This window comes from Anomaloglossus baeobatrachus, unplaced genomic scaffold (assembly GCF_048569485.1).
Source record: "Anomaloglossus baeobatrachus isolate aAnoBae1 unplaced genomic scaffold, aAnoBae1.hap1 Scaffold_188, whole genome shotgun sequence".
Lineage (NCBI taxonomy): Eukaryota > Metazoa > Chordata > Amphibia > Anura > Aromobatidae > Anomaloglossus > Anomaloglossus baeobatrachus.
Window position 1 is genome coordinate 76,686 of NW_027441958.1, and position 26,897 is coordinate 103,582.

The following is a 26,897-nucleotide window of genomic DNA, read 5'->3' on the forward strand; positions in this document are numbered from 1 at the left end:
CATGCACGTCTGTATGCAGGGGCATTGGTGAACCTCACAATTTTGGACTGCCCTGGCAAAGGAAAATACTACAAAGACTCAGTTCCTCAAAATGGGCACATTAGACTCAGAGGCCTTTATGTACGTCTCTTCTCAGGGACATCGGAGTGCCACACAATGTTTTACGTAAAATCTTTCATGTATTGATCTCAAAAAGTAACATACATTAGCTCTATCTCACTATTGGGTATGTGCCCTTAACATTTCCGCTATGAAAAATCATTTTGGTGTCATTTTGGAAGGTTTTCTGGTGAGTCCGTAAAAATGGCGTAAAACGCGGACAAAATTATTCACAGCTGTGACTTTTGAGTGATAAATGCTTCAAGGGGTCTTCCCCATGCTGTTGCCATGTCATTTGAGCACTCTTCGGAGACTTTTGTGCCATTTTTAGGGTTTCTACATGCTGCCGGTGGTCATTTCACAAAAATACTCGTGTCTCCCATAGGATAACATTGGGCTCGGTGCTCGGGCCGAGTACACGAGTATCTTGGGAGGCTCGGCCCGAGCTTCGAGCACCCGAGCTTTTTAGTACTCGCTCATCAGTACTAATAAACCTAAAAAATAAAAATAAATTGAATAAAAATCATGAATGTTGTGTTATAACAGGAAATTCGGTGTAAGAATGAATATCCGGGATGAGAGTTCAGCGAATGAGTTATAGAAATTGTTACAAAAAGGAGTGTGTACGGTTTATGCGTAAATTTTCAGAATGCGTACATGAAAATTATATGTATGTGAGAATGTCCCCCATGCTTTGTAAAAAGTTATTTATGAAAATGTAAATAAAATATATAAAAATGCCTAATTATTTATAATTTATGAGAAAGATATATATGTATGGAAGAATGTTATAAGGTGTCCAAGAACCATAAAGAAAAAGGGTGCATATATAATGTTAGAGGTCTAGAGTTCCACCAGGCTATATCACCCCTAAAGAAATAGAAAGAAGACCTTACTACCTGTGTACCCCAAAAAAAGCTATATTTCTTAGCCAGGATTATGGTGGAGATATGCACAAGTGAAATAAGAATATAAAGTAATACAATAAGATTATAAAACCAATATGTGTGCATTCATGCACCACCCGGTACGCTACCCTTGCCAAATTGCTCACTCTAGATCCCCACACGATCCATGAAGCCGTTCCCCCGGTCACACCGCCTGCTGCCGGTTCCCACTCATCCCTGGGGGAGTTAGGCGAGTGGTATCGAGAGCTACATGTCGGCACTGATGATACCCCCATACACCACAAGGAAGGGGTATACCGGGTGGTACAGGAGTATGAGCGGGTTTTTTGCAAGCACCCTCTAGATTTTGGGCAGATTAAAGGGGTTCAACACCACATCCCTACCGGTACACACTCCCCTATTAAAGAGAGATACAGGCCTATTCCCCCTGCGCACTACCAATGCGCCAAAGACATGTTGAGGAACATGAAGGAGGCAGGGGTTATTAGGGACAGCTGTAGTCCCTGGGCCGCTCCGTTGGTGCTGGTTAAGAAGAAGGATGGCACCATGCGGATGTGTGTGGATTACCGGAAGATTAACCAGATAACGCATAAGGATGCTTACCCTCTGCCCCGCATCAAAGAGTCCCTGGCCTCGCTGAGAACCGCTAACTACTTCTCCACCTTTGACCTCACCAGCGGGTACTGGCAGGTGGCCGTGGCACCGGAAGACCGAGAGAAGACTGCCTATGGGACCGTTTTGCTGTACTTGGATGATGTGATTGTGTACTCACAGACGTATGAAGCCCACCTGGAGTACCTAGCCGAGGTGTTCGCGTCCCTTGCCAAGTATGGGATGAAGTTGAAGCCCTCAAAGTGTCATCTGCTGAAACCCAGAGTGCAGTACCTAGGACATGTGGTTGGTGCGGAAGGTGTCGCCCCCAACCCCGAGAAGATCACCGCCATCCAAGACTGGCCGAGACCGACCACAGTGAGGGAAGTGAGGCAGTTTCTGGGCCTGGTGGGATATTACCGTCGCTTCATTAAGGGGTACACAAAGATGGCTGCCCCCATGCAAGACCTCCTCGTAGGACAGACCAAGGGTGGTAGATCCCTAGTAGCCCCATTGGTGTGGGAAGAAAAGCATGAGGAATCCTTCCGCCAGCTGAGAACAGCCCTGACCGGAGAGGAAATCCTAGCGTACCCTGACTACAGCCGCCCATTCATCCTCTACACCGACGCCAGCAATGTGGGCTTGGGGGCTGTTCTATCCCAGGTCCAAGACAGAAGGGAAAAGGTAATAGCTTATGCTAGCCGAAAACTCCGACCGACTGAGAGGAACCCTGAGAACTACATCTCCTTCAAGCTTGAGCTCTTGGCACTGGTGTGGGCTATCACCGAGCGGTTCCGCCATTACCTGGCAGCAGCCAAGTTCACCGCGTACACAGACAATAACCTGCTGACCCATCTAGATACGGCCAAGCTGGGCGCGTTGGAGCAGCGGTGAGTGACCAGGTTAGCCAACTACGATTTCACCATCAAGTACCGGGCCGGCCGTACCAACGTCAATGCCAATGCACTCTCCCGGATGCCCCACCTGTCGGAAGAGGGGCCAGAGGATGATGACCTCGAAGAGATCGAGTTGCCTGCATTTCACCGGCCATTCACTGAGAAGGTGCACGTCTACCAACAACGGGTGAACCTGGATCCGCTGCCCCGACAGGACTGGCAGGAAGCTCAGGACCAGGCACCTGCTGTCCGCCTGGTCAAGACTTTAGTGGAACAGGGTTCTGCTGGGATAGACCCTGCTGCCCCTGCCGAAGCCCAACGTCTGTGGCAAGAACGGACCCGGCTATACCTACACCAGGGGAAGTTGTATCGCGAGCTGATTAATCCAAAGACTCACGAGAAGATCCGCCAGCTGGTGATTCCCCAGGCTAACGTGCCCACCGTCCTGCAAGCATACCATGATGGTGCAGTGCACTTCGGGTGGAAGAAGCTAGAGATGTTGTTAAGAGAGCGGTTCTATTGGAGTGGAATGCGGGAATCTGTGGAGGCCTGGTGCCGAGAATGTGGCCCTTGCGCATTGAGAAGGAAGGACGAGGCCAGCCAGAAGGCACCCCTACACCCGATCATTACACACCAACCGCTGGAGCTGGTTGCCCTTGACCATGTAAAGCTCACCCCCAGCCGAAGTGGGTACACCTACGCTCTGACCATCGTAGACCACTACTCGAGGTTCCTGGTGGTTGTCCCAGTTAAGGACTTAACCGGCCGCACCGCTGCTAAGGCTTTCCAGGCTTATTTCTGTTGACCGCATTGGTACCCGGAGAGGGTGCTTACCGACCAGGGTCCGGCCTTTGAAGCAGAGGTATTCCAGGAATTCTGCCAGTTGTACGGCTGCAAGAAAATCCGGACCACGCCTTACCACGCCCAAACCAATGGCATTTGTGAAAAGATGAACCACTTGGTCCTGGGCCTCCTCAAGACGTTACCACTGGAAGAGCGGAACCTGTGGCTGGAGAAGCTACCTGACCTGGTCGATATGTACAACAACATCCCTTCCAGCTCTACGAAATGCACTCCAGCATACCTGATGAGAGCTCGTCCCGGCCGGCTACCAGTGGATCTGGAAATGGGCTTGGAAGCTTCAGAAGCACTCCTGTCGACAGCTGAATGGGACACTCGGCGGAGGACACAGTACCGACAGGTCCAGTAGTATGTTGAAAAGAACTTGTGCCGGAGTCGGGGACAACAGGAGCAGTGCTTCAACAAGAAGGCGCCTGCCGGTTCCTTCCAACCTGGGGATGTAGTGCTGAAGCGGAAAAGAAGGGCCCACAAGCTGGATGATCAATGGGAAAAAACCCCGTATGTAGTCCAGCCCACAGGATGGGAGAATGGGAAGGCCTACCAGATCAGCCGTGACCAGGGGGGGACTTTGGCCACGGTTTCCCGAGACCACCTGAAGAAGTGCCCACCAGCATTGAGAGTAGCGGATGAGGCTCCAGTTCCCAGTCCAGTGGAGAAGGAAAAAGAGGTAATCCACACCATGATGGGTGATTTTCCAGCAGACTGGCCTACACAGAACGGTGCGGTGATCCTTCCAGTGATACTGTTCCCACAACCCGTGGATGAAGAAATGATGGAAACGGTTAACCGCGAGCCAGTGCCCAGGGATGTACCTGTACCCAGCTCCCCTACGCCTCCGCCTGCCCCACATGATAGCAGGGAGGAGGAACTGACTGTTCCCTCTGCCCCACTGCCTGTCACCACTGACACCGGACCCCGAAGGTCCACTCGCCCCAACCTAGGTAGACCCCCACTTAGGTACAGGGAAACTACTCTTTAAAAAGGGGGGGGCTTTATGTGTTGAGTGTACCAGTTTGAAAGTTTTAAATGATAAGTAAAGATGATCAACCAAAGAAGTTTACCTGATTGAACCGTGATTAAACCGGCCGTTGCCGGCAACTGTTGTCCCCGTAGGGACTGTGCAACCATTGCGTAAGGAACTGCTTACGGACAAGCCCGAGAACTTGCAGGGCAACCACAAACTTAGTGCAATGTAAATAAAAATGTTTGTTGGCTTGACACCGTTACCGCCTCCGGAGAGGCTGATTTGGGAGGATGGGCCTGGAGGAAAGGGATGGCCTAGGCCCGCCACTACCGTAACCGGTGGCGATCCTCCGGGGGTTCAGGGGTCCCCTTGGACGTGGGCCCCCTGAAAGAGACAGAACCCGCTCGGGCAACTTGGTGCTGGACTGGGGTCAAGGGGTGCTGCCCGCTTCTTAGGGGCAGCATCAGGGCCAGGTTGTTTGGGTGGGAGAAGAGCGGAAGCTGTACCGTTGTAAAATGTTTATGATGCTTTTACATGTTTTACCGTTTTATTCTTTTTCAGTTGTGAAAATAAAACCGGTGATGGACGGGCAGCCCGCAGACGGTCTGCATTTTACTATAGGGGAATGTGGCGCCCTGGACAAGCCAGGTCGTCACAGGTACTACACCAACACACTCTACACTCCGGCTAGGCACACCGAAGCTAAACACAAATCCTAGTTGCCTTCCTCCAGGGGCTGATGTCCACACCAGGGGGTGGGCCAGGCGGTTGATCCCACCCACCGAGGAGTTCACAGTCCTGGAGGCGGGAAAAGGAGTCAGATTAGAGATCAGTTTTGGAGTTAGAGAAGTGAAGAGGAGAGGAGACTGACCGTGTCCGGGTGTGTGGCCCGGGCACTCAGCAAGGTTGGCAGACGGTGGTGACCTTCTGCAGGAGAGGCTGATTGGAGTGAACCGTACGGACCGGGGATGGGCGGTGGCCCGCCGGTACCAGATCGGGGAGTGAAGAGAAGCCAGCACCATCCGGCAGGGCCTACGGACCCCGACCAGGCTAGGAGTCGCCGTAAAACCGGTCAAATCCGTTAGCGACAGGAACCTCCAGGGTTTCCCAGCAGTCAAGACCCGATTGAAGGCAACAGCTCACACCGTAGAGGGAAGCACAGTCACCGCCAAGGCTACAGTTCCCAGGGCCAGAGCCTGCGGGCAAAAGGGGCTCCCTCAGCATCCATCCAAGCTGGGGAGCGGGTTACCGGTGGGAAGCCCGCTAGATTTTGGGGGAATAAAAGGGGTCCAACACCACATCCCCACAGGTGCACACCCACCCATCAAAGAGAGCTATAAGCCAATACCACCTTCACATTGCCAGTGTACCAAGGACATGTTGAGCAACATGAAGGCGGCTGGGGTTATCCGTGACAGTTGTAGCCTTTGGGCAGCTCTGTTGATCCTGTTAAAAAAGAAGGACGGCACCACTCCCCGTATTGAGGAATCGCTAGCTGCATTGAGAACTGCAAATTATTTTTCTACCCTTGATCTCACTAGTCACTATTGGCAAGTGTCCGTTGCTGAGGCAGACCGGGAGAAGACCGCCTTCGCCACCCCTATGGGTCTCTGCGAGTTCAAAAGCATGCCCTTCGAGCTGTGCAATGCGCCAGGAACCTTCCAGAGGCTGATGGAATGCTGCTTGGGACAAGATTTTAGGGTGTATAAAAAGGGAGATTAGATCCCGTGATCCCAACGTATTGTTACACCTCTATAAATCACTTGTAAGGCTACATCTGGAATATGGGAACCAGTTTTGGGCTCCACATTTTAATAAGGACATTCAGAAGTTAGAGTCAGTTCAAAGGTGGGCAACTAGACTACTACAAGGAATGGAAGGCCTCCCATATGATGACAAGTTGAAAAAGTTATTAAGTGATTATTGGCTGCAATGGGGCTTTCTGGCTGGTGCCAGCCTCTCTTCTTAGCACAAAGGAACCACAATCCCTACACCATGCTTCAATGGATTCTCTCATCCCAGCCCAGTAAAACTACATATTTTACACAGTCATAAGCAGCCAAAAGGGATCTATTCTATTCAATTGCAAATGATCTAGATAAGACTGAGAATAAGATACTGCACGGGACATAGCAGAGTTGGTCAAGTTGAGTGGAGATGAGTTTGCTATTTGGCACAGCTTTTTGCATCAATAAAGCAAGTAAAAGGTGTGAAAGATAAAAAAAAGGGTGAAAGTGTGAAAAGTGAATTGGCCAAATTGAGGTGCATATAAAGTTTTTGCTTTCTTTCAATTCACTAATGGGGCTCATTTGAATCAGGTGAATTGAGTTCTGCTTTTGGAAACTGGGTTAAGAAGGGGTGCACCGGTCCTGGAGGTACTGCAATACCAGGTCAATGCGTGCAGTGGACAGAGCAAGATTTTTTCCATCTCCTTGTTCTAAAAATCCATTTAATATATGGTCCCCAGAGAGGGGACGTATCAGATATTAAACTGATAAGAACAGATTTAATTTTTTTTTTTTTCTGTTTATCAGTAGGACTTCAAAATAACAAAGGTGATCGCCTCCCGTTGCCTGGGAACCGTCCAGGCACAAGAGGGCTATGTGTCACCAGAAGGCGCACACACTTCCTCAAGGCCGGCAGACGTGCAATCCCAGGCACCTTCCAGTACCGACCAAGGTAGCGTCCTCCGAAACTACACTTGATCTTAGCCAAAAGGCCGAGAAGCTATAACCCGAATTGGTTACGGCCTTGAGTGGCACCCTGGCCTATACCGGACACATCTTAGGGAGAGGGAGACAAACCCACGCCTACAGAAGACATTTTGTCACCCAAGCCAACCCTTGAAAAGGCTGTTTTGCAGAGCAAAAACAAGAAGAATGGTGCTTTTTGCAGCCGCCGCCCACTGCAATGAATCTGAATAACTCCTCCTTTTGGACACAAGCACCTCCCCTCCCCTTTGCAGTCTTTCCAATTCATGATACAAAAAGACGGACGGACAGGACAGGACAGGACAGGCTGCCTGACTTTCCGTCACTGCCACCCTTTGCCATCCTTGCCCGTAGAAAGCCCTTTCATCATCCCCAAACCCTAATCTTTTCCCTTCCCTTCCCAGATGCGTCTCACTCCCTTTCATTAGGAAGTGAGCGCAGCCTTTTCTCCGTTCTGCACATGCGCGACGTTAAACACAAATGCGCAGGCGTGCGTTCCATTACCCTCACTGCATTCCACTCCCATACAGGAAGTGGGCGCAGCTATTACTACGGTCGCACATAAAAGAACCCACGGCCACCACTGCACATAGCTGACTCCACCACAGGACACCCACTTCTACACCAACGCAGGTAAGACAGGATCGTCACCTCTATGCTCCCGTTACAATCAGGCTCAGTCACCATGTGATAACGCTCTCAACTCTTTAGTTGCAGGCTCCCCTTGCTTCACCTCCACTGGCTGTGCTGCCATTTCCTCTCCCACCTGGAAGGTATACTTTATTCCACTATTTTCCTGTTTCTCTCTTCCCCCGTTTCCCATAACCTACTTTTATCTGCATTTGTGGGGTATCTATATGCTATTTACATCATAGTTTTATTCATTAATATGGAAGGGAAGAGTGCCCATGAGAGTGTTGAACTGCGGAGAGCAAGAGATTAAGCTGCTCCGATTTGCCACCATTGATAAGCTGTTCTCAGTAGATACACATGCTATCCAAACAGCAGCATCCACCATTGCTTCAGCCCACCCATTCAGTGACAGCTCACCAAGTCAGCCAGAGGAGTGGTGTAAGGAATTACACGTAGGCACTGACTCCACACCTTCACATCACAAGAAGGGGGTCTACAGGCTAGTGCAAGAATACGAGCAAGTCTTCAGCAAACATCCGCTAGACTTTTGAAGAATAAAAGGGGTCAAACACTACATCCCCACAAGTGCACACCCACCCATCTAAGAGAGATATAAGCCAAAACTACCTGCACATTACCAGTGTACCAAGGACATGTTGAGCAACATGAAGGAGGCTGGGGTTATCCGTGACAGTTGTAGCCTCTGGGCAGCTCCGTTGGTCCTGTTAAAGAAGAAGGACAGCACCACTCCCCTGTATTGAGGAATAGCTAGCTGCATTGAGAACTGCAAATTATTTTTCTACCCTTGATCTCACTAGTCGCTATTGGCAAGTGTCCGTTGCTGAGGCAGACCGGGAGAAGACCGCCTTTGCCACCCCGATGGGTCTCTGCGAGTTCAAAAGCATGCCCTTCGAGCTGTGCAATTTGCCAGGAACCTTCCAGAGGCTGATGGAATGCTGCTTGGGACACCGAAACTTTGAAACGGTACTGCTATACCTTTATGATGTTATTGTTTATTCTAAAGCAAACAAGATTTTAGGGTGTATAAAAAGGGAGATTAGATCCGGTGATCCCAACGTATTGTTACCCCTCTATAAATCACTTGTAAGGCCACATCTGGAATATGGGGTAAAGTCCTGAGCAGGTTGATAACCATTGGTTTGAGCATGGTAGGGTGTAGTGCGCATCTTCCTGCATCGGTAAAAGCTGCAGAAGTCCTTGAAGATTTCCGCTTCAAAGGCTGTGCCTTGATCTGTGAGGACTCTCTCTGAGTAGCCATGAGGTCTGCATAAGTGTGCTTGGAAGACCTTCGCTGCAGTATGGGCCATTAGATCTTTGACTTGTACCACAACCATAAATCTCGAGTAGTTGTCTACCATCGTAAGTGCATACGTGAGCTCGCCTCGATATTCTGTAACAAAACTCCCTTTTTCGATTTCAGTTTCAGCAAACACTCCTCTTCCTGTAGAAAATATTTATCATTACCTAAGACAGTCATTCTAATGCATGACAATATTAAGGCAATTTAGTTAAAACTTGTTTTAACTCACCTTTAAGGGGATTGATGTATTTCATGGTCAATCCAGGTTTGTCAGTGATGGCACTGACATAATGTATGGCGTCTTTTTCGGGCGTTATCCTTTGCCTTTTCATTGTGAAAATCCAGTTGCCTATATCAAAGCAAATTCTACTACTTGTAAAGTATGCAGAAAATGAAATGTAGAACATATAACATCAACTGCTTAGGAACGCATCATAGGTTAGTACTTAAAAGGATATTGTCATGTTCTAGTCATAATGCAAGCTGGACATTTTTCATGTTACCCTGTAATCGCCGGCCTGTTCTAATGCTCACAAGCCAAGATATAGGCTCAGCTGCTAAGGCTTCCCTCTGCCTTCTGAATGAAACTTGAATATGTCTGGGTCACTGTGTATATAGCAGGTGCTCAGAAAAAATAAGAGTCAATTCAATAGAAATAGCTCTGGCACACTATAGTGATCAATAACGTAAGAAAAGAACTCTTGGAATGCTGAAAATTCTTTATTTGTGCAAAAGGATAATTCATCCAACGTTTCGACCTTGTTTTTAGGTCTTTATCAAGGATAAAGTTATCTAAGATCATAAAGGGTTACAAAACCATATAAACACGTAATTAGTACATAGTACAACATAACAGTACAATATATTGCTACTTGAGAGTACAATGGGTCAAATGACCATGATGCACATACAAAAAATTTTTCCAAAGCCATAGTGAAAACATTTGTACTGAGGAAAGAAAATTTCCACATGACCTATCTGGAGAAACATTCTGGATCAAACAACCAAAAATAGTCAAGCAGGTAAATACACACCTATATGGATAACAGGATGATATGTGTTCAATTGTATAGCGTCATTGCCATTAAGGTACAAATGGAAAACTTGCAATCCTATATAGTGAAGGAAATGAACACATATCATATCAAAGAACACAGGAACATGGGTGTGAGAAAAACCTCAATGTTTATACTTTGTTCTTTATAATGGTGTGAACATGTATATGTCTCAGTACCTTATGCACTTGAGAATTCTAGTGAGTAGATCATGAAAGCCTATTTCAGAACTGGAATCGGTAAATAATTGTAGGTGGAATCTAAATGAAAAGATGGTACAAGTGTTATCATGACACGTGGGCTATAACACAATGGACCTTGTGACAAAGAAGAAAGGAGAGAAAGAAGAGGAAGAAAATGCAACTACCTGTAACATTACGTGATAGTCACTGGTAAGTATCACTTGACAATTCAAGTGAAAAAGGATTCCTTTATTAAAGGGTTCTCAGTCGCCTCAGGATCATGAAATACTAGGGTAAATGATATGAGAATGGGTAAGAAGCACCACTAAAGGAAATATGAGATGCAGGACATATATCTATAAACCCCTGAACTACATGATAGAAATAAAAAGAAGAAAAAAGAAAAAAAAGAAGAAAGAAGAAGAACACATAGAATGCGGAAAGAGAATGGGTACAACTACCTGAGTTACTGCAGGGAGGCCCCTGGTTGGTATTGTGAGGGTTAGTGGAATTCCTTCACTGAAGGGTTCTCAGTTGCCTCAGGTTCGTGAAAAATGCTATAGACAAATAATGCCCGGAGAAAAGGGGTTCATATACAGCGAATAATGGTAATACAAGGTACATGTGTCACATGTAATAGTATATATATATATATTGTACTAAGCTCTACACCAGAAATAGAAAGTAGTCCCTCTGCCTTAGTTTTTTTTTTTTTAGTTTTTAAGGTTGAAGGGAGACTCTAAGTCCATCTAGTTCAACCTGTAGGCTAACATGTTGATCCAGAGGAAGGCAAAAAAACCCCAATGTGGCAAACAAGTTCCAATGGGGAAAAAATTTCCTTCCTGACTCCACATCCGGCAATCAGACTAGTTCCCTGGATCAATACCCTGTCATAAAATCTAATATACATAACTGGTAATATTACATTTTTCAAGAAAGGCGTCCAGGCTCTGCTTAAATGTTAGTAGTGAATCACTCATTACAACATCATGTGGCAGAGAGTTCCATAGTCTCACTGCTCGTACAGTAAAGAATCCTCGTCTGTGATTATGATTAAACCTTCTTTCCTCAAGACGTAGTGGATGCCCCCGTGTTCCAGTCGCAGGCCTTGGTGTAAAAAGATCTTTGGAAAGGTCTCTGTACTGTCCCCTCATATATTTATACATTGTGATTAGATCCCCCCTAAGCCTTCGTTTTTCCAAACTAAATAACCCCAAGTTTAATAACCTGTCTTGGTATTGCAGCCCACCCATTCCTCTAATAATCTTGGTGGCTCTTCTCTGCACCCTCTCCAGTTCAGCTATGTCCTTCTTATATATCGGTGACCAGAATTGTACACAGTATTCTACGTGCGGTCGCACTAGTGACTTGTACAGAGGTAGAACTATATTTTTTTCATGAACACTTATACCTCTTTTAATACATCCCATTATTTTATTAGCCCTGGCAGCAGCTGCCTGACACTGTCCACTAAAGTGAAGTTTACCATCCACCAATACACCCAAGTCTTTTTCTGTGTCTGTTTTACCCAGTGTTCTACGATTAAGTACATAATCATAAATGTTATTTCCTCTACCCAAGTGCATGACCTTACATTTATCTACATTAAACTTCAATTGCCACTTCTCAGCCCAATCCTCCAATTTACATAAATCTCCCTGTAATATAAAATTATCCTCCTCTGTATTGATTACCCTGCAGAGTTTAGTATCATCTGCAAATATTGAAATTCTACTCCGCATGCCCCCAACAAGGTCATTTATAAATATGTTGAAAAGAAGTGGGCCCAATACTGACCCCTGTGGTACCCCACTATGAACTGAGACCCAGTCCGAGTACGTACCATTAATAACCACCCTTTGTTTCCTATCATTTAGCCAGTTTTTAACCCAGTTACACATATTTTCCCCTATCCCCATTATTCTCATTTTATGTACCAACCTTTTGTGTGGCACCGTATCAAAAGCTTTTGAAAAGTCCATATACACAACATCCACTGCATTTCCCTGGTCCAGACTTGAACTTACCTCTTCATAGAAGCTGATCAAATTAGTTTGACAGGATCGATCCCTCATAAACCCATGTTGATACTCTGTCATAAGGTTATTTTTCTTGAGATACTCCAATATAGCATCTCTCAAGAAACCCTCAAGGATTTTACCAACCGTAGAGGTTAAACTTACTGGCCTATAATTTCCCGGCTCAGTTTTTGTCCCCTTTTTGAATATTGGCACCACATTTGCTATGCGCCAGTCCTGCGGTACCGACCCTGTTATTAAGGAATCTGAGAAGATTAAAAATAATGGTCTATCTATCACAGAACTCAATTCCTGTAGTACTCTGGGGTGTATGCCATCCGGGCCCGGAGATTTGTCAACCTTAGTGATTTCGAGGCGGCGGCGTACTTCCTGCTGGGTTAAGCAGGTAATATTCAAGTGTGAATTTATGGTATCACTGGTCATGTCATCTGCCATGGCATTTTCTTGTATAAAAACCGTAGAAAAAAAGTCATTCAGCAGGTTGGCTTTACCCTCATCCCCTTCCACCATTTCACCAAGACTATTTTTAAGGGGGCCAACACTATCGCTTTTCAGTTTTTTACTGTTTATGTAGTTAAAGAATATTTTAGGATTATTTTTACTTTCTCTCGCAATGAGTCTCTCTGTCTCAAACTTAGCTAACTTAATTTGCTTTTTACATATTTTATTTAATTTTCTATAATTATATAATGCCTCATCACTACCTACCCTCTTTAATTCTTTTAAGGCTTTCTGTTTTTCTTTTATTGCTTCCCTTTCAGCTCTATTTAGCCATAGGGGTTTCCTCCTATTTCTAGCATGTTTGTTCCCATAGGGTATATTTTCTGCACAAGCCCTATTCAGGATGCTCATAAAAGTCTCCCATTTGCTTTGTGTACTTTTATTACTTAGTACATCATCCCAGTTTATTGCACTAAGATCATCTCTCAACCGTTTAAAATTTGCTTTCCTGAAGTTTAGTGTCCTTGTAGCCCCTCTACTAGACATCTTACTAAAGAATACATGAAAACTTATTATTTTGTGATCACTATTCCCCAAGTAACCCCCAACTTGTATATTTGATATGCGGTCTGGCCTATTGGTTAGTACAAGGTCTAGTAGTGCTCCCCCTCTTGTGGGGTCCTGTACCATTTGTGAAAGGTAATTATCTTTCATTGTTATCAAAAATCTATTTCCTTTGCTGGAACTGCAAGTTTCTGTTCCCCAATTTATATCAGGATAGTTAAAGTCCCCCATAATAATTACCTCTCCGAGACTCGCTGCTTTATCAATTTGCTTTATGAGGAGATTCTCTACCTCTTCCATAATATTCGGCGTCTTATAACACACCCCTATCAGTATTTTATTATTCATTCTCCCCCCCCTTATCTCCACCCATAGGGACTCTACATTCTCAGTACCCTCACATATGTTGTCACGCAGGATGGGTTTTAAGGATGATTTTACATATAGACACACACCTCCCCCTCGCTTATTTGTACGGTCATTCCTGAATAGGCTATAACCCTGTAAATTAACAGCCCAGTCATAGCTCTCATCCAGCCATGTCTCTGATATCCCCACTATATCATAATTTTCTTCCAACAATATTAATTCTAATTCCTCCACCTTATTTGTGAGGCTTCGGGCATTAGTGTACATGCACGTTACGTATGACTCTGTACCTGTATTCCTGCTTACTGTATTAACTGTCCTAACCCTTCCCCCCGTACCACCCCCAATTTCATTACTTGTGCCCTGGTCACTATCTGCACTACATTCCCCTTCTATAAAGTGAATACCCTCGCCCCCCATTCCTAGTTTAAACACTCCTCCAACCTTCTAGCCATTTTCTGCCCCAGCAGAGCTGCACCTTCCCCATTAAGATGCAGCCCATCCCTAGCATAGAATCTGTAGCCAACTGAAAAGTCGGCCCAATTCTCCAGGAACCCAAAACCCTCTTTCCTACACCAATTCCTGAGCCACCTGTTAACCTCCCTGATCTCCCTTTGCCTCTCTAGTGTGGCTCGTGGCACAGGTAGTATTTCCGAAAATACCACCTTTGAGGTCCATGCTTTAAGCTTACAACCTAATTCCCTGAAATCATCTTTAAGGACCTTCCACCTACCTCTAACTTTGTCATTTGTGCCAATGTGTACAATGACCGCTGGGTCCTCCCCAGCCCCTCCCAGTAATCTGTCAACCCGATCAGCGATGTGCCGAACTCGAGCGCCAGGAAGACAACACACTGTTCGGCGATCCCTGTCTTTGTGACAGATTGCCCTATCTGTCCCCCTAATAATTGAGTCCCCCACTACCAGTACCTGTCTTGCCTGCCCTGCACTCCTATTCCCCCCCTTACTGGAGCAGACACTCCTCTGGCGTTCAGAGGTCATGCCTTGCTGCAGCAATGCTACCCCTGTAATGACATCCCCCTCATCTGCCAAGTTTGCAAACCTATTGGGGTGTGTCAGTTCAGGACTAGCCTTCCTAGCACTTTTCCCTTTACCCCCCTTTCTAACTGTCACCCAGCTACCTACCTCACCGTCCTGCCGCTCCCTACTACGATCCTCCCCCACATCTGACCCAGCAAGCTGCTGCTCAGTGAGCAGCAAACTCCTTTCCATATTGCTAATGCATCTCAGAGTTGCCAGCTGCTCATTTAGATCCAGTATCTGGGCTTCCAAATGTGCAACTTGCTCACATCTCGAACAACAGTATGCACCCTCGAACGGCTTTTCAAGGACTGCATACATGAGACAAGATGTACACTGGATCGCATTAGCAATAGTGGAGCACATTTTCTAATGGGGATAGCACTAAACAAATGTTAAGTAATTAAACAACTAAATACAAACAATTCTACTCACACTTATTTTTGCTCACACTTTGCTCACTCACGCTCACAATGAAGAAGACAGGCTAAAACTCGCGCGCCGCTAGGCGCGCGGTTTTCAGAAGTCTTCCTTCCGGCTGTAACGGCCAAAACCCGGTTCTCCTTGAGCTCGCGGTGACTCTTCACTTATCCCAGAAGGCACTGGGAATATGCAAATTATCCTCGCAAGACTCCTTCCCTGGCTTTCAGAAGTCTTCCTTCCGGCTGTAACGGCCAAAACCCGGTTCTCCTTGAGCTCGCGGTGACTCTTCACTTATCCCAGAAGGCACTGGGAATATGCAAATTATCCTCGCAAGACTCCTTCCCTGGCTTTCAGAAGTCTTCCTTCCGGCCTTCTGTCTAGGTGCCCTGAGTTATGTCCTGTAAACTGTCACAGGGACCCAGACACACATGTGTAGTAGGGGAATATCCCTGCTGAGATGCCAGTGCTAGAGCACTCGTTTGCTGTGGAGTTGAACGCTATGTGAGCAGTTCTTACCTTCAATGAGCAGAAGTCTCTTTTTTCAGATTTCAATATCTCTGTGGGTATCTGGCAGAAATATGGAATACTCTTTACTGCTAAGACCCTGTACACCACTCCCACTAAAGGGGGCTTTACACGCTGCGACATCGCTAATGCGGAGTCGTTGGGGTCACGGAATTTGTGACGCACATCCGGCCGCATTAGCGATGTTGCTGCGTGTGACACCGATGAGCGATTTTGCATCGCTGCAAAAACGTGCAAAATCGCTCATCGGTGACATGGGTCTCCATTCTCGATTATCGTTACTGCAGCAGTAACGATGTAGTTCGTCGCTCCTGCGGCAGCACACATCGCTCCGTGTGACACCGCAGAAACGAGGAACCTCTCCTTACCTGCCTCCCAGCCGCTATGAGGAAGGAAGGAGGTGGGCGGGATGTTCCGGCCACTCATCTCCGCCCCTCCGCTGCTATTGGGCGGTCGCTCAGTGACGTCGCTGTGACGCCGCACGGACCGCCCCCTTAGAAAGGAGGCGGTTCGCCGGTCACAGCGACGTCGCCGGGCAGGTAAGTATGTGTGACGGGTCTGGTCGGTGTTGTGCAGCATGGGCAGCGATTTGCCCGTGTCGCGCAACAGATGGGGGCGGGTATCCACACTAGCGATATCGGGACCGATATCGCAGTGTGTAAAGTAGCCTTTAATAAACTGTGTAAAGGATTTTAAGTAAAAATCCACAATAAACCAGCGCTAGATGGGTTTTTATAATTTTATTAATAGACCACAAATAAAAAATTTTTTGCTATCCTTGTTTCAAGACAGAGTATTTGATAATATACAATACACTGATTATTACTAAAACCAAGGACCACATAAAACAAGGACCACATAAAATAAAAAATGAAAGTAATGAGAATAAAATTCTTTTGTATAACCAATTAACTTCGAGGTGATACAATATTCACATTGATTTAGTTTTACCAGTCTAATGTAATGCCCCGGCCGGTGGCATATATTTTGTTTGGTTAATAATTTAGACTTATACAATGAAAGATGTACTATACCACCCCTGGCTAACTTACAAGTTTTAAGTTGTACAATATAAGTTTGCGACGTTATATTCGCCCCCAGGGCCTGGGGGAATAAACCTCACAACAACTTGACCGCAAAAAACACCCCGGATTTCTCCGTTGATTAGGCTGGAACCGCTATGTACAGGATTGACCTGTTAGACTTCCAGAGCGGACGTTTTGAGGCCAGTGGCCGCGACTAGTGCTGGCTCTGGGGGAGATGTATGGTTACCGACATCCCTCTTTACAGAGCCTTTATAACACTTCACAAGGCCACAAACCAGCCGGTCCCGTATTCTCCCAAATGTACTTTCGAAATCAAGCAGTACGAAGCCACTGAAAGCACCAAGATGTTGGCTGCGGACAACAATAAGATCAGCGGTAACTACTCAGCCTCTCCAGCGGGCAGTCCAGACCGTATCCAGTGTCAGCTGACTGATTCCACACAGGAGGAAGTTGCTTGGCAGGTTAGCACCACACAAGGCTCCGATCCGCTTCCAAACGAGCAATGCAGAACCGCTGGAGGTACCAATGTATCCTGGTTGCAGACAAAGGAAATGTCAGCGGTAACCTCTCAACCTCTCCAGCAGGCAATCCGTACCGTGTCCAGTGGAAGCCGGTTGATTCCACACGAGGGAGAGATTACTTGGCAGGTTATCACCGCACAGGTGAGGTAGGCAAAAACAGAGTCCTGATCCGACGCGCGTTTCGGGGGCGTGTAACGGCCCCCTTCCTCAAGGATAACTCAGCTGTTGCCTAGAGCACTATTTATGCATATATTTAATTGGTTATAATTTGCATAAAATTAAACAATGTTTAAATTCAACCAACATTCAATGACCACTACATATATCAATTTGTGAAAGACCGTTCATAATAGCCATATAATATAATTATGTGCAAAGGTTTTTCTAAAGGTTTTTCTAAAAAGACCTATATATAGCCTTGCTTGTATCATCATATACTGGGAAGACAATGTGTATATATGCATATGCTTTTTTTCAACAATAAATTTAACAAAAGGACATCATAAAGGTGTAATATAAATTTGCTATAATATGAAAAGCCCCTTATATCTACATCAACCTTGGGCAAGTGAAGCACCAATTTTAATATATATTATGCATATATACACATATATCTCCATGACAATCGCTTTTTTTTTTTTTTTTTTTTTTCCTTCTCTCCGTATTATTATCAGTACCTATTACTCCTCTACCTATAAAAATATAAATTAATTAAAAGCAAACAGTTCTATATCATTATTGAGTCCATATGGTTTCAAGGTGTTCAATTCAAAAATCCATTGGCTTTCTGCTCGTGACATTTTTTTAATGAAATCGCCACCTCTCCAATCCTTAGTTATTTTTTGTACGCCCCATACTTGGGATCCTTTAAAGGACCCTCCATGTTTTAACACATAATGTCTGGATAGGGGGTGCTTAGTACATTTATTTTTAACACTTCTAATATGCTCACCCACCCTTTTCCATAGGGGTCTAATAGTTCTCCCAATGTATTTTTTCTGACAGGGACATTGAATGCAATATACTACTCCATTTGATTGACATGTAATAAATTCTCTAATCATGACTTCTGACTGCCCCTGTAAGAAGGATTTCCGTGAAATATTTTTTGTATTCTTACATACTATACAGCTTTTGCATGGAAAAAAACCTTTCAGGCCAAATAATCCTCCCTTATTAGGTGCTGTAAGATTACGTATGGTGGGTGCCACTAAATTGCCAATATTGTTTGCCTTCCTATATATGAATATAACGTCGCAAACTTATATTGTACAACTTAAAACTTGTAAGTTAGCCAGGGGTGGTATAGTACATCTTTCATTGTATAAGTCTAAATTATTAACCAAACAAAATATATGCCACCGGCCGGGGCATTACATTAGACTGGTAAAACTAAATCAATGTGAATATTGTATCACCTCGAAGTTAATTGGTTATACAAAAGAATTTTATTCTCATTACTTTCATTTTTTATTTTATGTGGTCCTTGTTTTATGTGGTCCTTGGTTTTAGTAATAATCAGTGTATTGTATATTATCAAATACTCTGTCTTGAAACAAGGATAGCAAAAAATTTTTTATTTGTGGTCTATTAATAAAATTATAAAAACCCATCTAGCGCTGGTTTATTGTGGATTTTTACTTAAAATCCTTTACACAGTTTATTAAAGGCTACTTTACACACTGCGATATCGGTCCCGATATCGCTAGTGTGGATACCCGCCCCCATCTGTTGCGCGACACGGGCAAATCGCTGCCCATGCTGCACAACACCGACCAGACCCGTCACACATACTTACCTGCCCGGCGACGTCGCTGTGACCGGCGAACCGCCTCCTTTCTAAGGGGGCGGTCCGTGCGGCGTCACAGCGACGTCACTGAGCGACCGCCCAATAGCAGCGGAGGGGCGGAGATGAGTGGCCGGAACATCCCGCCCACCTCCTTCCTTCCTCATAGCGGCTGGGAGGCAGGTAAGGAGAGGTTCCTCGTTTCTGCGGTGTCACACGGAGCGATGTGTGCTGCCGCAGGAGCGACGAACTACATCGTTACTGCTGCAGTAACGATAATCGAGAATGGAGACCCATGTCACCGATGAGCGATTTTGCACGTTTTTGCAGCGATGCAAAATCGCTCATCGGTGTCACACGCAGCAACATCGCTAATGCGGCCGGATGTGCGTCACAAATTCCGTGACCCCAACGACTCCGCATTAGCGATGTCGCAGCGTGTAAAGCCCCCTTTAGTGGGAGTGGTGTACAGGGTCTTAGCAGTAAAGAGTATTCCATATTTCTGCCAGATACCCACAGAGATATTGAAATCTGAAAAAAGAGACTTCTGCTCATTGAAGGTAAGAACTGCTCACATAGCGTTCAACTCCACAGCAAACGAGTGCTCTAGCACTGGCATCTCAGCAGGGATATTCCCCTACTACACATGTGTGTCTGGGTCCCTGTGACAGTTTACAGGACATAACTCAGGGCACCTAGACAGAAGGCAGAGGGACTACTTTCTATTTCTGGTGTAGAGCTTAGTACAATATATATATATATATATACTATTACATGTGACACATGTACCTTGTATTACCATTATTCGCTGTATATGAACCCCTTTTCTCCGGGCATTATTTGTCTATAGCATTTTTCACGAACCTGAGGCAACTGAGAACCCTTCAGTGAAGGAATTCCACTAACCCTCACAATACCAACCAGGGGCCTCCCTGCAGTAACTCAGGTAGTTGTACCCATTCTCTTTCCGCATTCTATGTGTTCTTCTTCTTTCTTCTTTTTTTTCTTTTTTCTTCTTTTTATTTCTATCATGTAGTTCAGGGGTTTATAGATATATGTCCTGCATCTCATATTTCCTTTAGTGGTGCTTCTTACCCATTCTCATATCATTTACTCTAGTATTTCATGATCCTGAGGCGACTGAGAACCCTTTAATAAAGGAATCCTTTTTCACTTGAATTGTCAAGTGATACTTACCAGTGACTATCACGTAATGTTACAGGTAGTTGCATTTTCTTCCTCTTCTTTCTCTCCTTTCTTCTTTGTCACACGGTCCATTGTGTTATAGCCCACGTGTCATGATAACACTTGTACCATCTTTTCATTTAGATTCCACCTACAATTATTTACCGATTCCAGTTCTGAAATAGGCTTTCATGATCTACTCACTAGAATTCTCAAGTGCATAAGGTACTGAGACATATACATGTTCACACCATTATAAAGAACAAAGTATAAACATTGAGGTTTTTCTCACACCCATGTTCCTGTGTTCTTTGATATGATATGTGTTCATTTCCTTCACTATATAGGATTGGAAGTTTTCCATTTGTACCTTAATGGCAATGACGCTATACAATTGAACACATATCATCCTGTTATCCATATAGGTGTGTATTTACCTGCTTGACTATTTTTGGTTGTTTGATCCAGAATGTTTCTCCAGATAGGTCATGTGGAAATTTTCTTTCCTCAGTACAAATGTTTTCACTATGGCTTTGGAAAAATTTTTTGTATGTGCATCATGGTCATTTGACCCATTGTACTCTCAAGTAGCAATATATTGTACTGTTATGTTGTACTATGTACTAATTACGTGTTTATATGGTTTTGTAACCCTTTATGATCTTAGATAACAGATAACTTTATCCTTGATAAAGACCTAAAAACAAGGTCGAAACGTTGGATGAATTATCCTTTTGCACAAATAAAGAATTTTCAGCATTCCAAGAGTTCTTTTCTTACGTTATTGATCACTATAGTGTGCCAGAGCTATTTCTATTGAATTGACTCTTATTTTTTCTGAGCACCTGCTATATACACAGTGACCCAGACATATTCAAGTTTCATTCAGAAGGCAGAGGGAAGCCTTAGCAGCTGAGCCTATATCTTGGCTTGTGAGCATTAGAACAGGCCGGCGATTACAGGGTAACATGAAAAATGTCCAGCTTGCATTATGACTAGAACATGACAATATCCTTTTAAGTACTAACCTATGATGCGTTCCTAAGCAGTTGATGTTATATGTTCTACATTTCATTTTCTGCATACTTTACAAGTAGTAGAATTTGCTTTGATATAGGCAACTGGATTTTCACAATGAAAAGGCAAAGGATAACGCCCGAAAAAGACGCCATACATTATGTCAGTGCCATCACTGACAAACCTGGATTGACCATGAAATACATCAATCCCCTTAAAGGTGAGTTAAAACAAGTTTTAACTAAATTGGCTTAATATTGTCATGCATTAGAATGACTGTCTTAGGTAATGATAAATATTTTCTACAGGAAGAGGAGTGTTTGCTGAAACTGAAATCGAAAAAGGGAGTTTTGTTGCAGAATATCGAGGCGAGCTCACGTATGCACTTACGATGGTAGACAACTACTCGAGATTTATGGTTGTGGTACAAGTCAAAGATCTAATGGCCCATACTGCAGCGAAGGTCTTCCAAGCACACTTATGCAGACCTCATGGCTACTCAGAGAGAGTCCTCACAGATCAAGGCACAGCCTTTGAAGCGGAAATCTTCAAGGACTTCTGCAGCTTTTACCGATGCAGGAAGATGCGCACTACACCCTACCATGCTCAAACCAATGGTTATCAACCTGCTCAGGACTTTACCCCATATTCCAGATGTGGCCTTACAAGTGATTTATAGAGGGGTAACAATACGTTGGGATCACCGGATCTAATCTCCCTTTTTATACACCCTAAAATCTTGTTTGCTTTAGAATAAACAATAACATCATAAAGGTATAGCAGTACCGTTTCAAAGTTTCGGTGTCCCAAGCAGCATTCCATCAGCCTCTGGAAGGTTCCTGGCAAATTGCACAGCTCGAAGGGCATGCTTTTGAACTCGCAGAGACCCATCGGGGTGGCAAAGGCGGTCTTCTCCCGGTCTGCCTCAGCAACGGACACTTGCCAATAGCGACTAGTGAGATCAAGGGTAGAAAAATAATTTGCAGTTCTCAATGCAGCTAGCTATTCCTCAATACAGGGGAGTGGTGCTGTCCTTCTTCTTTAACAGGACCAACGGAGCTGCCCAGAGGCTACAACTGTCACGGATAACCCCAGCCTCCTTCATGTTGCTCAACATGTCCTTGGTACACTGGTAATGTGCAGGTAGTTTTGGCTTATATCTCTCTTTGATGGGTGGGTGTGCACTTGTGGGGATGTAGTGTTTGACCCCTTTTATTCTTCAAAAGTCTAGCGGATGTTTGCTGAAGACTTGCTCGTATTCTTGCACTAGCCTGTAGACCCCCTTCTTGTGATGTGAAGGTGTGGAGTCAGTGCCTACGTGTAATTCCTTACACCACTCCTCTGGCTGACTTGGTGAGCTGTCACTGAATGGGTGGGCTGAAGCAATGGTGGATGCTGCTGTTTGGATAGCATGTGTATCTACTGAGAACAGCTTATCAATGGTGGCAAATCGGAGCAGCTTAATCTCTTGCTCTCCGCAGTTCAACACTCTCATGGGCACTCTTCCCTTCCATATTAATGAATAAAACTATGATGTAAATAGCATATAGATACCCCACAAATGCAGATAAAAGTAGGTTATGGGAAAAGGGGGAAGAGAGAAACAGGAAAATAGTGGAATAAAGTATACCTTCCAGGTGGGAGAGGAAATGGCAGCACAGCCAGTGGAGGTGAAGCAAGGGGAGCCTGCAACTAAAGAGTTGAGAGCGTTATCACATGGTGACTGAGCCTGATTGTAACGGGAGCATAGAGGTGCCGATCCTGTCTTACCTGCGTTGGTGTAGAAGTGGGTGTCCTGTGGTGGAGTCAGCTATGTGCAGTGGTGGCCGTGGGTTCTTTTATGTGCGACCGTAGTAATAGCTGCGCCCACTTCCTGTATGGGAGTGGAATGCAGTGAGGGTAATGGAACGCACGCCTGCGCATTTGTGTTTAACGTCGCGCATGTGCAGAACGGAGAAAAGGCTGCGCTCACTTCCTAATAAAAGGGAGTGAGACGCATCTGGGAAGGGAAAAGATTAGGGTTTGGGGATGATGAAAGGGCTTTCTACGGGCAAGGATGGCAAAGGGTGGCAGTGACGGAAAGTCAGGCAGCCTGTCCTGTCCTGTCCTGTCCGTCCGTCTTTTTGTATCATGAATTGGAAAGACTGCAAGGGGGAGGGGAGGTGCTTGTGTCCAAAAGGAGGAGTTATTCAGATTCATTGCAGTGGGCGGCGGCTGCAAAAAGCACCATTCTTCTTGTTTTTGCTCTGCAAAACAGCCTTTTCAAGGGTTGGCTTGGGTGACAAAATGTCTTCTGTAGGCGTGGGTTTGTCTCCCTCTCCCTAAGATGTGTCCGGTATAGGCCAGGGTGCCACTCAAGGCCGTAACCAATTCGGGTTATAGCTTCTCGGCCTTTTGGCTAAGATCAAGTGTAGTTTCGGAGGACGCTACCTTGGTCGGTACTGGAAGGTGCCTGGGATTGCACGTCTGCCAGCCTTGAGGAAGTGTGTGCGCCTTCTGGTGACACATAGCCCTCTCGTGCCTGGACGGTTCCCAGGCAACGGGAGGCGATCACCTTTGTTATTTTGAAGTCCTACTGATAAACAGAAAAAAAAAAAAATTAAATCTGTTCTTATCAGTTTAATATCTGATACGTCCCCTCTCTGGGGACCATATATTAAATGGATTTTTAGAACAAGGAGATGGAAAAAATCTTGCTCTGTCCACTCCACGCATTGACCTGGTATTGCAGTACCTCCAGGACCGGTGCACCCCTTCTTAACCCAGTTTCCAAAAGCAGAGCTCAATTCACCTGATTCAAATGAGCCCCATTAGTGAATTGAAAGAAAGCAAAAACTTTATATGCACCTCAATTTGGCCAATTCACTTTTCACACTTTCACCCTTTTTTTTATCTTTCACACCTTTTACTTGCTTTATTGATGCAAAAAGCTGTGCCAAATAGCAAACTCATCTCCACTCAACTTGACCAACTCTGCTATGTCCCGTGCAGTATCTTATTCTCAGTCTTATCTAGATCATTTGCAATTGAATAGAATAGATCCCTTTTGGCTGCTTATGACTGTGTAAAATATGTAGTTTTACTGGGCTGGGATGAGAGAATCCATTGAAGCATGGTGTAGGGATTGTGGTTCCTGTGTGCTAAGAAGAGAGGCTGGCACCAGCCAGAAAGCCCCATTGCAGCCAATAATCACTTAATAACTTTTTCAACTTGTCATCATATGGGAGGCCTTCCATTCCTTGTAGTAGTCTAGTTGCCCACCTTTGAACTGACTCTAACTTCTGAATGTCCTTTTTAAAATGTGGAGCCCAAAACTGGTTCCCATATTCCAGATGTAGCCTTACAAGTGATTTATAGAGGTGTAACAATACGTTGGGATCACGGGATCTAATCTCCCTTTTTATACACCCTAAAATCTTGTCCCAAGCAGCATTCCATCAGCCTCTGGAAGGTTCCTGGCGCATTGCACAGCTCGAAGGGCATGCTTTTGAACTCGCAGAGACCCATAGGGGTGGCGAAGGCGGTCTTCTCCCGGTCTGCCTCAGCAACGGACACTTGCCAATAGTGACTAGTGAGATCAAGGGTAGAAAAATAATTTGCAGTTCTCAATGCAGCTAGCGATTCCTCAATACGGGGAGTGGTGCCGTCCTTCTTTTTTAATAGGATCAACAGAGCTGCCCAAAGGCTACAACTGTCACGGATAACCCCAGCCGCCTTCATGTTGCTCAACATGTCCTTGGTACACTGGCAATGTGAAGGTGGTATTGGCTTATAGCTCTCTTTGATGGGTGGGTGTGCACCTGTGGGGATGTGGTGTTGGACCCCTTTTATTCCCCCAAAATCTAGCGGGCTTCCCACCGGTAACCCGCTCCCCAGCTTGGATGGATTCTGAGGGAGCCCCTTTTGCCCGCAGGCTCTGGCCCTGGGAACTGTAGCCTTGGCGGTGACTGTGCTTCCCTCTACGGTGTGAGCTGTTGCCTTCAATCGGGTCTTGACTGCTGGGAAACCCTGGAGGTTCCTGTCGCTAACGGATTTGACCGGTTTTACGGCGACTCCTACTCCTAGCCTGGTCGGGGTCCGTAGGCCCTGCCGGATGGTGCTGGCTTCTCTTCACTCCCCGATCTGGTACCGGCGGGCCACCGCCCATCCCCGGTCCGTACGGTTCACTCCAATCAGCCTCTCCTGCAGAAGGTCACCACCGTCTGCCAACCTTGCTGAGTGCCCGGGCCACACACCCGGACACGGTCAGTCTCCTCTCCTCTTCACTTCTCTAACTCCAAAACTGATCTCTAATCTGACTCCTTTTCCCGCCTCCAGGACTGTGAACTCCTCGGTGGGTGGGATCAACCGCCTGGCCCACCCCCTAGTGTGGACATCAGCCCCTGGAGGAAGGCAACTAGGATTTGTGTTTAGCTTCGGTGTGCCTAGCCGGAGTGTAGAGTGTGTTGGTGTAGTACCTGTGACGACCTGGCTTGTCCAGGGCGCCACATTCCCCTATAGTAAAATGCAGACCGTCCGCGGGCTGCCCGTCCATCACCGGTTTTATTTTCACAACTGAAAAAGAATAAAACGGTAAAACATGTAAAAGCATCATAAACATTTTACAACGGTACAGCTTCCGCTCTTCTCCCACCCAAACAGCCTTTATGTACGTCTCTTCTCAGGGACATCGGAGTGCCACACAATGTTTTACGTAAAATCTTTCATGTATTGATCTCAAAAAGTAACATACATTAGCTCTATCTCACTATTGGGTATGTGCCCTTAACATTTCCGCTATGAAAAATCATTTTGGTGTCATTTTGGAAGGTTTTCTGGTGAGTCCGTAAAAATGGCGTAAAACGCGGACAAAATTATTCACAGCTGTGACTTTTGAGTGATAAATGCTTCAAGGGGTCTTCCCCATGCTGTTGCCATGTCATTTGAGCACTCTTCGGAGACTGCATCTGTTATAGTTTTGGAGAAAAATGTGTTCATTTCATGTATGCGCGAAATGCCTTAAAAATGGCTTTAAAATGGATTTGGAGCATGGAGACGATTATCTCGGGATTGCAAGATAACCAAACAAAACTTTTAGTGGATTTCTACTTATTTTATTAAATATCATCTCCACCAAACAGGACAAGCTTGCATCTGTTATAGTTTTGGAGAAAAATGTGTTCATTTCATGTATGCGCGAAATGCCTTAAAAATGGCTTTAAAATGGATTTGGAGCATGGAGACGATTATCTCGGGATTGCAAGATAACCAAACAAAACTTTTAGTGGATTTCTACTTATTTTATTAAATATCATCTCCACCAAATAGGACAAGCTTGCATGTGTTATAGTTTTGGAGAAAAATGTGTTCATTTCATGTATGCGCAAAATGCCTTTGAAATGGCTTTAAAATGGATTTGGAGCATGGAGACGATTATCTCAGGATGGCAATATAAAAAAACGAAACTTTTAGTAGATTTCTACTTATTTTATTAAATATTATCTCCACCAAACAGGACAAGCTTGCATCTGGTATAGTTTTGGAGAAAAATGTGTTCATTTCATGTATGCGCGAAATGCCTTAAAAATGGCTTTAAAATGGATTTGGAGCATGGAGACGATTATCTCGGGATTGCAAGATAACCAAACAAAACTTTTAGTGGATTTCTACTTATTTTATTAAATATCATCTCCACCAAACAGGACAAGCTTGCATCTGTTATAGTTTTGGAGAAAAATGTG

General features: G+C 45.2%; 2 pseudogenes; one reads left to right on the forward strand and one right to left on the reverse strand.

The window, feature by feature from the left end:
- Nucleotides 1-6,672: 6,672 nt before the first annotated feature.
- LOC142260803 (U2 spliceosomal RNA) lies at nucleotides 6,673-6,879 on the reverse strand (annotated as a pseudogene).
- A 16,847-nt stretch (nucleotides 6,880-23,726) lies between these two features.
- LOC142260799 (U2 spliceosomal RNA) lies at nucleotides 23,727-23,933 on the forward strand (annotated as a pseudogene).
- Nucleotides 23,934-26,897: the final 2,964 nt, after the last annotated feature.